At 33.9% G+C, this 15919-nt stretch overlaps 1 long non-coding RNA gene across 1 annotated transcript; it reads right to left on the reverse strand.

The window, feature by feature from the left end:
* Positions 1-241: 241 nt before the first annotated feature.
* On the reverse strand, positions 242-7927 carry LOC125841142 (uncharacterized). The gene is made up of 3 exons (XR_007443778.1): positions 7887-7927; positions 2057-2149; positions 242-1028 (listed from the first exon to the last, which is right to left on the reverse strand). It is a non-coding gene; the product is annotated as an uncharacterized LOC125841142 (long non-coding RNA).
* Positions 7928-15919: the final 7992 nt, after the last annotated feature.

A 15919-nucleotide genomic window follows, 5' to 3' on the forward strand; every position in this document is an offset into this window, starting at 1 on the left:
ACATTTCAATCTTTTCTAAATGCACTAGACGTGGTTGCCTGTGCGCGTACAAGTCCAACATATATTTCACTGATATTGGTAAGGCGAGAATGGATAAAAAGTCGATAATATAAACACATATGATATTTAAATTTTAAACATTACATTTGTGATTGCACTACGTAAGCAATTATGCTATTTGCATTGCAAACACAGCCCCCTACAATAATAACTCTTCACCCCAGATAAGATTGACTCGCATACAACTACAAATATTGCTAATTGCAATTCAAGAATTCATCCTTCCTAAAGTAATTAAAAAACACCTAAATGATATGTACAAAGAGGATGATGCTTTGAATTACAAGAATAATAGAAATATCAAAATATATCAACTTTTGCTTCGATTGATGATCCAACCGGCATGATACCTTTCCAATAGAAGTGAAGTCCAGCTCCTGTAATTCTCTAAATCAAAATTTCAATCTAAGCCCACCTCTTGCCCTCTATTTGGAGTATATATCAGTTTGTATTCTTCTCTAAAGCATATATTGAATTGAAAAATGCCACTCCAAGAACATCTGACAATGCTAAAGCTCCTTATGTCCATCATACTGAGTCGTTCACTACAAAGTGGATCTTGTGAGGAAAACACACTAATCTATCATATCGAACAAGCAGAATCAAATGTAGTTTCATCCTGGTTGCCAGCAAGTTAAATTAAATTTGAAATTTGATCCACTATTGATGCATTAAGCTAGTTGTGGCAATCTTCAGTTGGGTGTCCACAAGGTATTTCCTTATTCATTCTCCTTTTGTAGGATTTTGAGTTTCTGTTCTCCTGAAGGGAGTTCAGAAATAGAAAATGGTGGCAACAACATTGAACTTGTATATCTCTAGAAATCAAACAAATGAAATGCTTACAAACTTAAAGTGATGCTTATGATCAACATCGTCATTTCTGTTCGCTAGACAATTCCTTGTTGAAACACTTAACTATCCTTCAAGGGGCAAAAAGAATAACGCATAAAAGTTTCTCATACCATTTGCTACAAATAAAAAAATGACATAGAAACATAGCACTTAACACAAACAAAAATGGTAGCAAAACATAAAGAATGTACTTTGAGTACTTCAATTTGACATGGACAACAAGTAGATGCATTTGATCAAGTCGAAACTTGTGAGGAAAATACTAACTTAAAAATATAGATTCTAATTTACATGATTAGGAGATGATTGTTGCTAACATGTCGATTAGATTCTCTTTTTCTCGTTAGTTTGACTAAAGCTCTTACGCAGTCTAGAAAGGAAGTAGTAGCATCAACAATTTATTCTCTTATTCTCTTTCTTTTCAAGTTTTGTTTGGCTAAAACCCTCACAATCTGGCATTAAAGTAGCAGAAATAGCATTGTTAGCTAGCTAAATCATTTTTATAACTTCTTTATTTTTTTCAAAAAAGGTTATAAAGTAGTGGATAATGAGAGTATTGCCTAACATGACTACTATTTCATCAGTATAAGAAAAGAGAAAGGGTTAGAGTTGGCAATTAAGGAAATACATGAGTTGCATATTCATCATTTCAAGTCGTTCCCTTCCTTTCAAATGGTAGATATGACATTACTGTGCTAATCAAACAAGGATAATTTCTTTACTCACACCAACTCATTATTATATTAGTCCTAGTCTCTTGACTTCATATCCTACTTCATGAGATTTCAAAGTAAGATGCATCTCATACCTCCATTAACTTAACATAGCTGTAGAGTTTCTCACACTCATTATATGCACAAATTCAAAAATTTAGGCGTAAAAAGGCTTGGTATTAGCCATTATGAATTAATACATGGTCTGAAAATCCAAACATTGATTGCCCCCATTAACAAATTAGTCAGAGAGTTCACTCGAATTAAAAGTCATAAAAGAAAGTGAAGATCTAAAAAATTGCAATTAATCATACTTACAGTCGAACAACCTACAATTGAGAACTACGTACCAATTCAAAACCAAAAAAAAAAGACTAAAATAACAAAAGAATAAGAAGAACATGTATGAGAAGAATCAATTCAGTTGTTACCTTGCTAAAAATTGAAGTTTCGATATAAGATAGGTATTTTTTGACCCGCAAAATCAGCTTGCGGATGCAACAAAAGTAATCTGTTCCTGATTCCTACAAATCAAATTAAATGAAACATCAAATTAATTATTAGTGAGATGTAGACTGGAATGAAAGAAAAACTATACACATGCAACTATAAATAAATTTAAAGCAAGGCAACGACATTGGAGAGGTAGAAGAAACAGCGTGTATTGTTCATCTTCACAAATAGACATAAATAGAGGAATCTTAATTTCACTCAATTTAAGCATGGATCTGAGCTTTGTAGAATTGTGATTTACACAATTAAGAACTCCATTGTATGGAGCTTCGAGCTTTGTGAATGGAAACTTCCAGAGAATGAAGAAGAAGACGAAACTGAATTTGTGAATTGCAAAAACTAATTATTGTTTAGCTACAGGTCACTATTTATACACATGTAACTAACTAACTACTTGAATGAAATTAACAACAAGAATAACTAACTACTTAGCTAACAGAATATGTACTAATTTATCATGATTTCAACACCCCCCCCCCTCAAGTTGATGGGAAGGTAGTCACCGACAACTTGCGCAAAATGTTAAAGTGACTAGGTCCATTCAAAGCTTTGCTCAAGATATCTGCCAATTGTTCTGTAGTAGGGACATGATGGAGGACAATGAGACCTTCCTGCAGTTTAGTTCGAACAAAATGGCAATCAACTTCTATGTGTTTGGTGCGCTCATGGAACACTAGATTTTTCACAATATGAATTGTTGTTTGGCTATCACAAAAGACTGATATAGGTAGGCTGCAAGGCTCAGTTAGTTCTTCCAACAATCTTTCTAGCCAAACTAATTCTCCAACTACTTTCCTCACTGCTCTATATTCTGCTTCTGCTGAGGATAATGACACAGTTGTTTGTTTCTTTGATTTCCAACCAATGGGACTGTCTCCCAAGAACATTATGTACCCATTCACTGACTTTCTAGAATCAAAACATGCTGCCCAGTCTAAGTCACAATAGGCAGTGACAGTGCAATTTGTGTTTTTAGTCACAAAAGTTCCTTGGGCTAGATTATTTTTCAACTATCTCAATACATAAAATGCTGCTTTGAGATGTGGTTCCCTTGGTGCTTGTAAAAATTTGCTAAGATGTTGAACACTGTATGTAATATCCAGTCTTGTATTCGTGAGGAAATTTAGTTTCCCCACCAATTTTCTATAGTAAGTTGGGTCAGAGAGAAGTGATCCCTTATTGGAGCTCAACTTCACAAATGGATCAAGTGGTGATGTTGTTGTATTGCAATCCAAACAATCAAATTCATTGATCAAATCTGCAGCAAACTTCTTCTGAGAAATCAACACACCATCATCTTTGTACAAAATTTCCAAGCCTAGAAAATAATGAAGTTTCCCCAGGTCCTTAATCTTGAACTAGGCATGAAAATGGGCCTTCAAAGACTCAATCGCTGCTAAGTCTGTTCCTGTCAGGATGATATCATCCACATATACTGCTACAAAGACTGTGGACATGCCTAATTTTCTATGGAAAAGAGAGTAATCACAAATAGAATGTGAATATCCCCTAGAGTAAAGAGTTGAAGCCAGTTTTTCATACCACTGCCTGCTTGCCTGCTTCAGTCCATAGAGGGACTTTCTCAACTTGCACACCATTCTGTTATCATCAACAAGTAGGCCTTGTGGAAGTGTCATGTATACTTCCTTATGGAGACCACCATGGAGGAAGGCATTGTTGACATCTAACTGATATAAACTCCATCATTTTTTAACAGCCAGTCCAACCAATGTTCTTACAATAGTCATTTTCACCACATGGGAGAAGGTTTCATTGTAATCAATGCCAGCTTGTTGTGTGTAGCCCTTGACAACAAGTCTGGCTTTGAACCTCTCTACTGATCCATCAGGCTTGTGCTTTATTTTATACACCCACTTGCAACCAATTGCTTTCTTTCCTACAGGTAAAGGTACTAAATCCAAGTATTATTAGCAGATAAAGCCTCAAATTCCAAATTCATGATTGTTTGCCATGCAGGATCCAAGGATGCCTCCTCATAAAAAAATGGCTCAATAATATGAGAAATATGTTTCATTAGTTGCTGACTATTAGGACAAAATGAGGTTAAGGAAACATGATGAGTATCAATATTAGAAGGAAAAAGGTTTGAAGCTGAAGAATTGTGTAAAAATGGTAATGTACAAGTGTATTCTTTTATATAACTTGGAATATTGTGTGTTATGGTTGATCTTCTAAGTACTGGTTCATTGTTAGTTACATTTGGAACATTTTCATTGTGGTCAGGTGAGGTTGTGATTGGTCTGGTTTGTATATCATGATCAGTGATGTTTGTATCCATCATAGGGTGTGGGATAACAGGATCATTAAGACAAGTGACTTATTTGGCAACACTACTATCCATCATGTAATCATTAGAAGTATTGCTTGAAGAGTTCAACATCTTAGAATTAGTTAGCCTTTTCAAGGAAGAAGTAAAACTAGAATCAGGAAAAACAGTAGCAAAAGGAAAAACATTCTCATAGAACACAACATCTCTAGAAGTATGTATTCTTTTGGTTTCCAAGTTCAGGGCCATGTAACCTTTTGTGTTGAAAGGATATACAACAAATATATGAAGAGTGGATCTTGGTTCAAATTTATCTTTGTGCCCTTTTAATGTGGTTGGGAAGCATAGACATCCAAAGAACCTGAGGTGTGAATAAAAAGGTTGTTTGTGATATAAAATTTCAAAAGGTGTTTTGTTTTTCAAGGCTGTGGAAGGAAGCCTGTTGATCAGATAAGTTGCAGTTAAGACACATTCCCCCAGTACTGCATTAGAAGTTTTGATTGATACAACAAGGCCCTAGCAGTCTCAAGCAAATACTTATGTTTTCTTTCCACTATACAATTTTGTTGGGGTGTATATGGACAAGTTTTTGATGAATAATATCTCTATTTTGGAGGAAATCAGATGTTTCCTTATTGGTGAATTCCAGTCCATTGTCAGTTCTAATGGCCTTGACTGTTGTATTGAACTGATTTTCTATTAGGCATATTAGGGCTTTAATAGTATGAAGTGCATTACTTTTGCAGCTAAGTAATTGAGTCCAGGTTGACCTACTGAAATCATCAACCATAGTTAGGAAATATTTTTGATTTTCAAATGTTGGTGTGTGATATGGTCCCCATAGGTCAATGTGAAATAGGTCAAAATTTTGGTGGATTGTGATGTTGTTTTGGAAGGAAAGGGAAGTCTTGTCTGCCTTGCCATAGGGAAAACAGTGCAGATAAAAGGTTGTTTTGGGGAAAAGGAAAAAGATATTGTGGGAATTCCTTTCATTTTTCCAAAAGGCACATGGCCTAACCTTGTATGCCATAAATGGTCCACACTTTCATGAGATGTGCATGATATATGAGAATCAGTAAAACAAGAATTATTAACAGAAATCAAACAACTACTACCAACTATTTTATTACATTCATGAGTGGATTTTACAAATAAAGTACAAGATGAATGAGTTTGGTTATTCACTTCAGAAAGTAAAGTAGGACTAGAAGAAGAAACTGGAAAATAAAATGCAGAGCCAGGTAGAGTATTGGTGTTGTAGGCAAGACATCTTGGGCATGTGAAGTACAGACCATTTCTTACCCTACCAATCTCCAGAGGGCTCTTCAGTGAAGGGCCCTGCATAAGACATGAAGAACTGTTGAAACTAACAATCCTTTTGAGTTGACAAGTCAAACAATGGACAGAAATTAAGTTGAACTTGAAACTAGGCACAATCAATACTTTATACAGGGTTAATGTTGGACTCAAGTAAGCATCACCAATTTCTGTCACCTTAATTTTATATACATTTGGTAGAGTGATTAAAAAGGGGTAAGGTAAGGGTCTGATTTTGGTGAGTAAAGTTTTATTATAGGTCATGTGATTGGTGGCTCCTGAATCTATTATCTATGAATCAGTAGACAAAGTAACACATTTACCTGACAAATTACCAACCTTAGTAATAGAGGAATGACAAGCTAAGATACCTGCAAGGTTCACCGCTCCATGTGCATTGATGAGATTGTCTTCAAATTCCCTGTGATTATCTGATCCTTTCGAATTCCCATTCTTACAATTATCTCCTGACAACCCTCTAGTATCTCCAAGTACATTTGTTGTTGATCCTCCTGAATGTCTGTTCTTGGAAAACTTGAAATCCTGAGGAAAGCCATGTAACCTATAACACTTTTCCTCAGTATGCCCTGACTTCTTACAGTAGTTGCAAAATAGATGCGCCTTACTGTGATTTGGAGGGAATGTTTTTCCTGATGTGTTACCTGAGTGACTGGATAAACATGTGAAGTATTCAGAAGATGAATTGTTGGTGACATTTAGCTTGTACACACTCTTACCTTCTCCTCCCTGTTGGACATAATTTGTTCTAAAATCATTGTTATTGTTTCCTGCATTTGAGTGCCTGAAGTTTGAGCTATTTCTTGTTGTTACAGCCAATGAAGTGGAGTCCAAATGAGCACGATGAGAAGGTTTGACTTCATGTTGTTTATCCTCCTGAACCAAGATGGAAAAGGCTTAAGCCATAGTGGGAAGGGGATTCATCATCAAAATGTTGCCCTTGACAATTGTGTAGACTTTATTCAAGCCCATTAAGAATTGAATAAGGCGTCGATCCTGCTCTGCCTTGTGTAGTTTAGTCTTCCCTCCACATTTACACAAACATGTACATTGTGTTGTTGTATCCAATGTATTGAGTTCTTCCCACAGCCTCTTGACGTAAATGTAGTACCCAGTGACATCAAGGTTTCCCTGGGTGAGGTTATTGATTTCCTGTTGAATTTGATACAGCTTAGCACCGTTGGCCTGGTCATACCTATCCTCCAGTTCATCCTACAATTCCTTAGCATTGTTCACATATTGCAGGCTATCAGCTATATCCTTGGATATAGAGTTCAAAAGCCAAGAGGTTACCATGTCGTCGCATCGTTTCCACTAGGCAAACGTAGGTGAGGTGAAGTCTGGCTTTGGAACTTTACCATTGATGAAGCCCGTTTTGTTTTTCACCGAAAGAGCTCGAAGAATACCACGTCTTCATAATTGGTACCCAGTTCCATCGAAAACGATCGGAGTAATTGAAGATCCAACACTTTCCAATGGATGCATGTACATAGCATTGCTTGAATCCTGAGCTACAGCAGGCAATTGAGCAGGCAACTGATCTTCTTTAGTAGGTGTCATTGATGAAGGAAAAGGAGAATGAGATTACAAAATATGAAATCGCGAATTGCGAGTGAGATCTCAAGATACAAAATCGCGAAGTGCGATTCAAAACTCGAAATCGAATTAATGAATTGCGAAGTGAATCAGTGTGGAATGAAGATCCCTCGCTCTGATACCATGTAGAAATATGATTTACACAATTAAGAACTCCATTGTATGGAGCTTTGATCTTTGTGAATGGAAACTTCCAGAGAATAAAGAAGAAGACAAAACTGAATTTGTGAATTGTAAAAACTAATTATCGTTTAGCTACAGGTCACTATTTATACACATGAAAATAACTAACTACTTGAATGAAATTAACAACAAGAATAACTAACTACTTAGCTAACAGAATATGTACTAATTTATCATGATTTCAACAAGCTTGAACACTCAAATCATGTTCTTCAACACTAACAATTAAACTCAATCTAAAAAAGTTAACATCTACCATTTAGATGACAGATTATTACACGTAATAAGGTAGTAATATGTGCAAAATTAGAATGAAACTACAAAAGACAGAGTTGAGAAGAGCAAACCTGAGAAAGTAGAAGAAGCTAGAAGAAGAAGAGATTAAAAAAAAGAATTTAGCTTTAAGTTCAAAGAAATATTTGTTGAGTCTTTGGATAAAAACACATGGAGAAGAGCACGATTCTAGATGAAGACACGTGGAAAAGAAACACTATTGTAGATGATGAAAGATAGAGGGCAAAATGTCAAAAAGACCATTATTTTCATTTTAATTACAATAAAGCTCACATGTTGATACCAAGTAGAGCTGTCAAAATGGGTTGGCTCAACCCAACCCAACCCTAACGGGCTAGAGAGTTAAATGGGTTGGGACGGGATGATCCTTTTAATTAAAGGGCCTGTAAAATAGCAGTCTAATCCAACCCTAAGCGGGCCACGGGTTGGGATGGGTTGGCCCTTTAACAAAAAAATGGACAACATTGCTCTCTTAGAAAGAGTACGAACATTGATGTCTAATGAACACGACATCAATACATACATATATTCATTCATGAATTACACAAACTTCAGTGAATATTTACAAAACAAAAATATAATAGCCAAGATACAACATTCATAAGATTCATCCGAGCAAAAAACATTACATGATCACTATTTTCATAAACAAGATAATAAAGGAGAAGTGAAAAAATAGGCATAAAAATAAAAGTAGAAGAGGTCAAAGATTCATAGTTATAGTGGAGTAATAAGTTTGGGATAATAAGAAAATTTAGTGGACTAATGGCTATAAAATGTAACAGATACGTAAAGAAGTTAAACTTGATTTTATATTGATAGTTTAAAAATATTTTTTGACAAAATCTTAACAAATAAAATACTACTTAAAATATATATAATAAATATTTTTAAACAGCCCACGGGCTGGCCTCTGAGGCTTGTGGGTTGGGCCTACGAGTCTAGCGGGCCAAATGAGGCTGGGCTAAAAAGCCTCATTCCTAAATGGGCTGAAAAAACTTAACCCAACCCCATTTAATTCAAGGGTTAGGTTGGGCCGGCCTAGCGGGTCAAGCCCATATTGACGGCTCTAATACCAAGTGTGATCTCACACCTCTATAATAGTAGAATTTTTTCAATATCTGCTTGATTTCTTTGGATCATTTTCATCTCGGGACCTTTTACTTTTTTTCATCATGTAGGAGTTAGAATTAATTCCTGTTTATCTACTTCTAGCTATGTGGGGAGGAAAGAAACATCGCACACCCATATTTAGCCATTAAATTCCTCTTCAATGAGTTACAAATAGAAGATTTTCTCATAAAACTCATAATGTATTTTGCATTATTGGTGAGAAGAGAAATAGCCTCAAACTATTTAGACACATAATCTACGATTACTAGAATATATTTGTGCACGAATGAGGGAGTCAATGCCCCATAAAATTGGTGTTCCACATGTAAAATATCTTCACTTTAAGAATATTTTGTAAAGGTATCTCATATCTCCTTCAAATTATGACTTGTTCCTTGGCACCGGTCCCAACAATTAACAAACATATATACATTTTTAATTAGAGTAAGCCAAAAAAAATCAAATTGTGATATCTTTGCAGCTGTCCGATCATCACTATATTGTCCTCTAAGGAAAAGTGTTATAACTTTTTAATATTTGTTTAATTTTTTTTTCGAAATGTAACGTCTAAATTTTTTATTAGATTCCTGATTTAATTAGTATGGTTCATCCCATATATAAAACGGAAAAGGGTCAAAAATACTCCTAAATTATAGGAAAATGTTTAAAAATACCCTTCATCCATCTGTTGGTCTAAAAATACCCTTCCATTCACCTTTTAGCCTCACTTATACCCTTGAAACTAACAATTCTCTCTGTATTCTTTATTTTTATTGGATAATATAAAAAGTCCACCTCAATTAGATTATTTCTCATTAGGCAAAAGGGTATGATGGATACTTATACTTGTATGCGTTTGTATTATGAATCCATCTACTTAACTTTTTATCAACTGGACCCTTAAACTCAATAAAATTCAATATACTAAATTCCTCTGACAATTAACCATGCTTATGTGACATTAAGATGGCTGAGTTGGCTAAAGAGTGTGAATACATGTGTGTTAAGGCAAGTGTACACCTTATTTAAAATTAAAAAATATCAAAATTATAAAAGAATAAAATAATTAATTTTAAAATAAAAATTAAAATTAAAAACCCCTTCATCTTCACCCCACCCATCTACTTTTTCAGGCATCCTTATCCCTGCTCAACCTTTTTTTTTTTCATTTTCTTTAGACGATCTAATACGCCAGAGGCGGGCAAGGAGTCTCCTAGCATGCTGGTTCGACAGAGGTTGCCGGCGTCTCCTGCTGGTTCCAGGGAGGCAGTCCTTGATGTTTTGCAGGGGATCACTGGTGGTGCAGAGAAAGAAAGACAGTAAAAGGGAGAACGGGGCGGGTGAGCGTCGAGGAGCTGGTCATGACGGGTGAAGAGGTTTGGCCGTCGGAGTTGTGGTGCGGCGACTTAGATTAGTGGAGGTTGGAGAAGAATGAAAGGAAAACGTAGAAGGTGATCAACGGAGATTGAGACATGTGAGGGAGAAAGTATTTGTGGTCTCGCCAACAAGAAAAGTGGTGGCTGTGGCAGCTTTCTCCGGCAGATTTTGGCCATTTCACGGCTAGATCGGGTAGAAGACGAGTGGAGACCCAAAATTTACTTTAAAGAATAAATTAATAATTTTTAAAATAGTTAATCCAGACAATTATGACGTGGTATTAATTTAAGTGACATGGATTTGACATGTCATCTATTCAAGGGAGAGTGAGCTATACACATGGTAAGAGGAGTTTAAAAATTATTTTTTGAATGAGTTTAGGGGTTTAGTTGGTAAAGGGTTAAGTAGAATGATCCATAATATAAACACATACAAGTACGGTGGACCCTTTACCTCTTCAAGACCCCAATTTTTTTTTATATAAATAAATATTGTAGTTTTTTATTAATTATTTATTTTTGAATCCAACTCCTCTCCATTTCTTCAATTTTTTACTTAGATTGAAGACACATGACATAAGAAAAAATTAACTGCTAATATTTAATCAATTAAATCAAGATTCTAAACATGATATAGATGATTAATATTTTATAAACAAATTTATTATGTTATAATCATAACAATATATTATCTTATCCATAAATACATTACACACATTTTTCTCTATTTTCCTACTTAAATTTTCCATATGACTACGACCGTCCATTTGTTTTTTTTTCCTTTTTTTTTAATGAGTTAATTTTTAAGTAAAATTGTTTGTGGAACTTCTTCTCTGAAAAGTATTTAGCACAGATTAGCAAAAAAATTAAGTTAACAATTTTTTTATTTTTTTTAAAAAGGAAGATAGATATTGTGGCACTATTGATATTCTTATAATATATTAATTATTTAAAACAAACTTTTTAAAAATTTTTTTAGAGCAAATACAAAAAATACTAGATTTTTTTTTTTAAAAAAAGGGGGGTCTTGAAGAGGTATATAATTTTTAATTTGAATAGATTATGGGGAAAAAATTAATAGAGATGAGATTTTTATTTTATCTAATAAGAAAATGACAAATAATATTTTTTTTAAAAAAATAAAACAAAATAAACTTTGGTTGTTAGTCATAAAGGTATAAGTTAATCAAAAAGGTGAATGAAAGGGTATACGTGAGCCAAAAAGGTGAGTGGAGGGGTATAGGTGAACCAAAAAGGTGAATGGAAGGTATTTTTAGACCAAAAGATGGATGAAGGGTATTTTTAGACTTTTCCTATAGTTCAAGGATAGTTTTGGCCCTTTTCCGTATATAAAATTAAATATCATGATTCAACTTCTTCTGATGAAAGCTTATCCTAATACTCTGTTTGGATCATTGTTACTCATTGTATTGTATTGTATCATTATTATACTTACAATGTTTGTTTTGATTGTTACTTAAAATGTATTGTATTGTATTGTTAAATTTCGTTGTTACGTAACAATGAAAACCCCTATTTTATGGAACAATCGATTTTGGTGTGTTCCCATTGTTACTTAATTTCTTTTCCCAATTATATCTTTACATAATATTTCAAAATACTATTTTACCCTTTATCTAATATTATTTAATTCTAGTCAAACCTCCTACCCTAGAATAATTAAAGATATTTTAGTAAATTTATAAATTACAATACAGTACGATACAATCAAACCAAATAATTAAAATGTTATTAAACAACAACAAACAATACAGTCTAGCCAAACATTGTATCTACCATACAATACAATACAATAGAGAGTACAATACAATACATTATGAAATAATGGATAACAATGATCCAAACAGAGTGTAAGTGATAAACGTCACTTACAAGGAGATTTACTATGTTTGTATTTGTTAAATCTAGTATATTGAATCTACATTTGTTAAATGAAAAAACAACGATAAACAACTCTTCTTCTATTAGTGTATAATTAGTCTGAGCTGCATCTAACACCTTGTTGTCATAGTATATTGAATAGCCAATTTTCTCCTACTTTTAACTCAAAAATTGTGCTTATTTTTGTGTCGCTAACATTACACAGTAATTCGAATGACGGTGATAATTCTGGTGCAATCATAACTAGTGAAAACATCAATTATCTTCGATTTGACTCTTCAAATATATGCAGTTGAACAATTTATATTAAATTTGAACATGACTTTTTTTCAGCAACTTAGTGGGGCCTTGACACTTTTGAGAAGTTTTTGATAAATCTATGATAGAGTTTAACATTTACCAAAATGCTTCGAACTCCACCAATAGATATAGGAGATACCAACTTTTTAATTACCTCAATTTTAGTTCTTTCCACTTCTAAGACCTCTTTGGATATCTTGTGCCCCATTACATTTTTTTTTACCAAACAGTGACATCTATTTTTGTTGTGCATTTAATTGTTCTTTTTGCATTGTTCCAACCACATGTCTAAGTTCTGAAAACATATCATTATAAAATTTGTGTAAATAAACAAGTATCCTATGAACACTTCTACAAACTTCTCCACCGTCTCTACAATAATATTGTCATCATGCATCTTTACAATGTGGCCGGTGCATTGCATAAGTTGAAAGCCATGCATATGAAAAAATACATCCTATATAAATAAGAAATGTGATTTTCTAAAGCAATGTCAATCTGTTTGTAGCCTTAATAATCATTCAAGAAAAAGATAATACTCTTATGTAGCTAATCTGTCTAGTACCTGATCAATTAATGGTATAGTATAGGGATCCTTTCTTATTGTTGCATTTACCTTTTTATGGTCTATGCAAATTCATCAATTTGGGATAGTGCCTGATGAAATAAAATCTTTTTTTAAAAAAAAAAATTGCAATCACTTTCTTTAGGTACCACTAGAATGGACTTGCCCACAGCTTATCTGAGATTAAATATACCATTTTGACGTTTAATTATTTAATTACTTTTTTCTTATCACTTTTTTCATGATTGGGGATACTCAATATTTGATTTATAGTTTTACTTCATTAGTATCTTGTGCATGCATAAAGTTGGATTGATAATATGAATATTCGATATTTTCCATTAAATTGCTTTCACTCGATTATTGAGCACTTTGAGTGAAAATTAACTTTTTCATCTGAAGAATTATGTTGTAGGATAATCGGTTGAGTGTTTTCAACCACTAAATATGCATATTTGAGATGTGATAGTTTCGATTCCAACTGATGAGGCTCTATGATGGAAGACTTGGGTGGTGAATCAAGTGCTCTGTCTAGTAGCTTCACCATGTTGCATTCATAACTACTTACGAGGTCTAATATCAGTGCTATATCTCTATAAATATCTTTATTTATAAGCGTCTTTTGAAAAGTATCAACAACAACTTATTATTTTAGAGTCGATGATTACGAGGCATTCTGATCACATGCTTCATTCTTAAGCAATTCTAGTCATATATCATCATAAAGGTTCAACTTCAAGCTTTACTAGTCATGATTCATCATATATACTATAATCTAATTCAATTCATGTCTACATGTTTCTATTCTTGAACAATTACTACTCATAACATCAATTCTAGAAGATCATCTCTAAGTCTTTAATTTCCCTCTTTAGGGCACAAACCCACATTACTTCAATTTCATCAATTAGACTAGGGTTAGCCATGGAAAACGTGTAATATCATCATAATAACATGATTCACTACTAAATCAATCATAAACAAGTACTATCCACTCAATTGAATTCATACTCAACACCACCCACAATATAGGAAGAAACCCTAACTAGAATTGGGGTTCATCTTCACAATTGGGGGAAATCTAAGGGGCTCCATGGATAAATAAGCTATCATACCTTCATTATAAATCCCTCACAATGCTTGCAACAATGGAGGAATTTGCCCTAACTTGCTTCTCTTCTTCTTGTTTGCTTCCTAGAGAGAGAATTTCTTAGAGGGAATTGGGTCTCTTTGGTGAATTGAAAATAATGAATCGAAATCACTTAATTAAGGGTCTAATATCTTTATATAGGTGGTATAATTACTAATAAAATGACACCACTTAATAAGTAATTAATTCTAGAAAGTTTCCTAACCCTCCAACTTAAACCGACTTAAGACCACACTGTCTCCAACCCACGAGACCACGCTGATGGGCCGTGGGTCCATCCACAATCCGTGCTGGTCAATCATGGGTGAGTTACTGGAATATGGTTTGCAGGCCTTAACCCATGACCCTCCCCCACGGGGCGTGAGTCCCCATCGTGGGTCACTGTTTTTTGGTAGATTTAGGGTGGTTTGCTAGGGTCCTCCTCAAGGACCCTTAGTTGGTCCTTGGGGAGTCATACCTTGATGTTTAACCCCTAAACCATTCATTCTAAGTACGGGAGGTCATTTCTACGACTCTAGCCCTCACGTCAAGCCCTAAAATTCTCACGTAAGGCTCTAGTTTAACTTACTAGTTTTCCGGGTGTTACATTCTACTAGCCATGGTGTTGATGGACTAAAATTTGCTGTCCATAACTGTTGTTACCATAAGAATCTTAGAGTCAAAATGTTGGAAGGGATGGATTAGGAGAGAGGAGAGTTTGATTTAGAGTGAAGGAGTAAATTATGGAAATAATAAAGTGGGTAAGATTCTATTTTAGGCTATTTTTGAAGAGTGATATATCGTTTGACTCTAACTGATACGCAATTAAAAAATAGTGGGATAATAAATAATTATTTAAAAGTATAGATTGGATTAGTAGATATGATATGGATGTATGTCTAATTAGATAGTTTAGACTACTTTAGTGAACTTATGGTTGAGCCGACTCTACCCTAGCTACTCTACTGGATTATATGAATGTTGCTTTAGTTTTTGGGTTAAAAAGATTAGGGGAGAGATCTCAAGTCATTACTTTGATTACTGAATTTATAGTCGAATCAACTATATCCTAGTCTATTAGAGTATATGAATTTGCTTCAGTTTTTGCGTTTAAAAGATCACGAGGGTGGTCAACGAAATTCAAAAGTTGGTAGATTAAAAAAATAAAATATTATATGTGTCACATAATTAATACTAGTTAAGTGAGACTTCATTTTATCTCACAAGTTAGTGAATTTAAGTATCACATTTTATATCTATTAATTTGTGAAATGAAGAAAAGTGAAAACGTAATATAATTAGTGTCATTTGAATGAGATGCAAAACAAAAATGTAGTAGTTAAATGACGTCCCTAGACAGTTAAGCCATGATTTGAGCTAGTAATGCTGTGAATATAAATCTATGTTCACTGTCTTTTGTTAGTTTGCCAAGTATTATAATTATTAGTGTATTAGATGATTGATCATAACAAATTGACCTTAGTCTATACCTTCAAAAATAGAAACAATAAATGTTGCATCTCTTGGGGACATGGACACAAGTGTTTTACCTTATTTGGTCAATTGTTGGATTAATTAGCACCCATTATACAAATTATGTTCACCTAAATGAGAGTAGTTGAGTGTAACTTAATGTGTCAATAGAATCTTCATCTCATATTAATTAGTAAGCTTCTTCAATAAATTTAATGTATGAAGTGA

The sequence above is a fragment of the Solanum stenotomum genome, chromosome 10 (assembly GCF_019186545.1).
Source record: "Solanum stenotomum isolate F172 chromosome 10, ASM1918654v1, whole genome shotgun sequence".
In the NCBI taxonomy this organism is placed as follows: domain Eukaryota; kingdom Viridiplantae; phylum Streptophyta; class Magnoliopsida; order Solanales; family Solanaceae; genus Solanum; species Solanum stenotomum.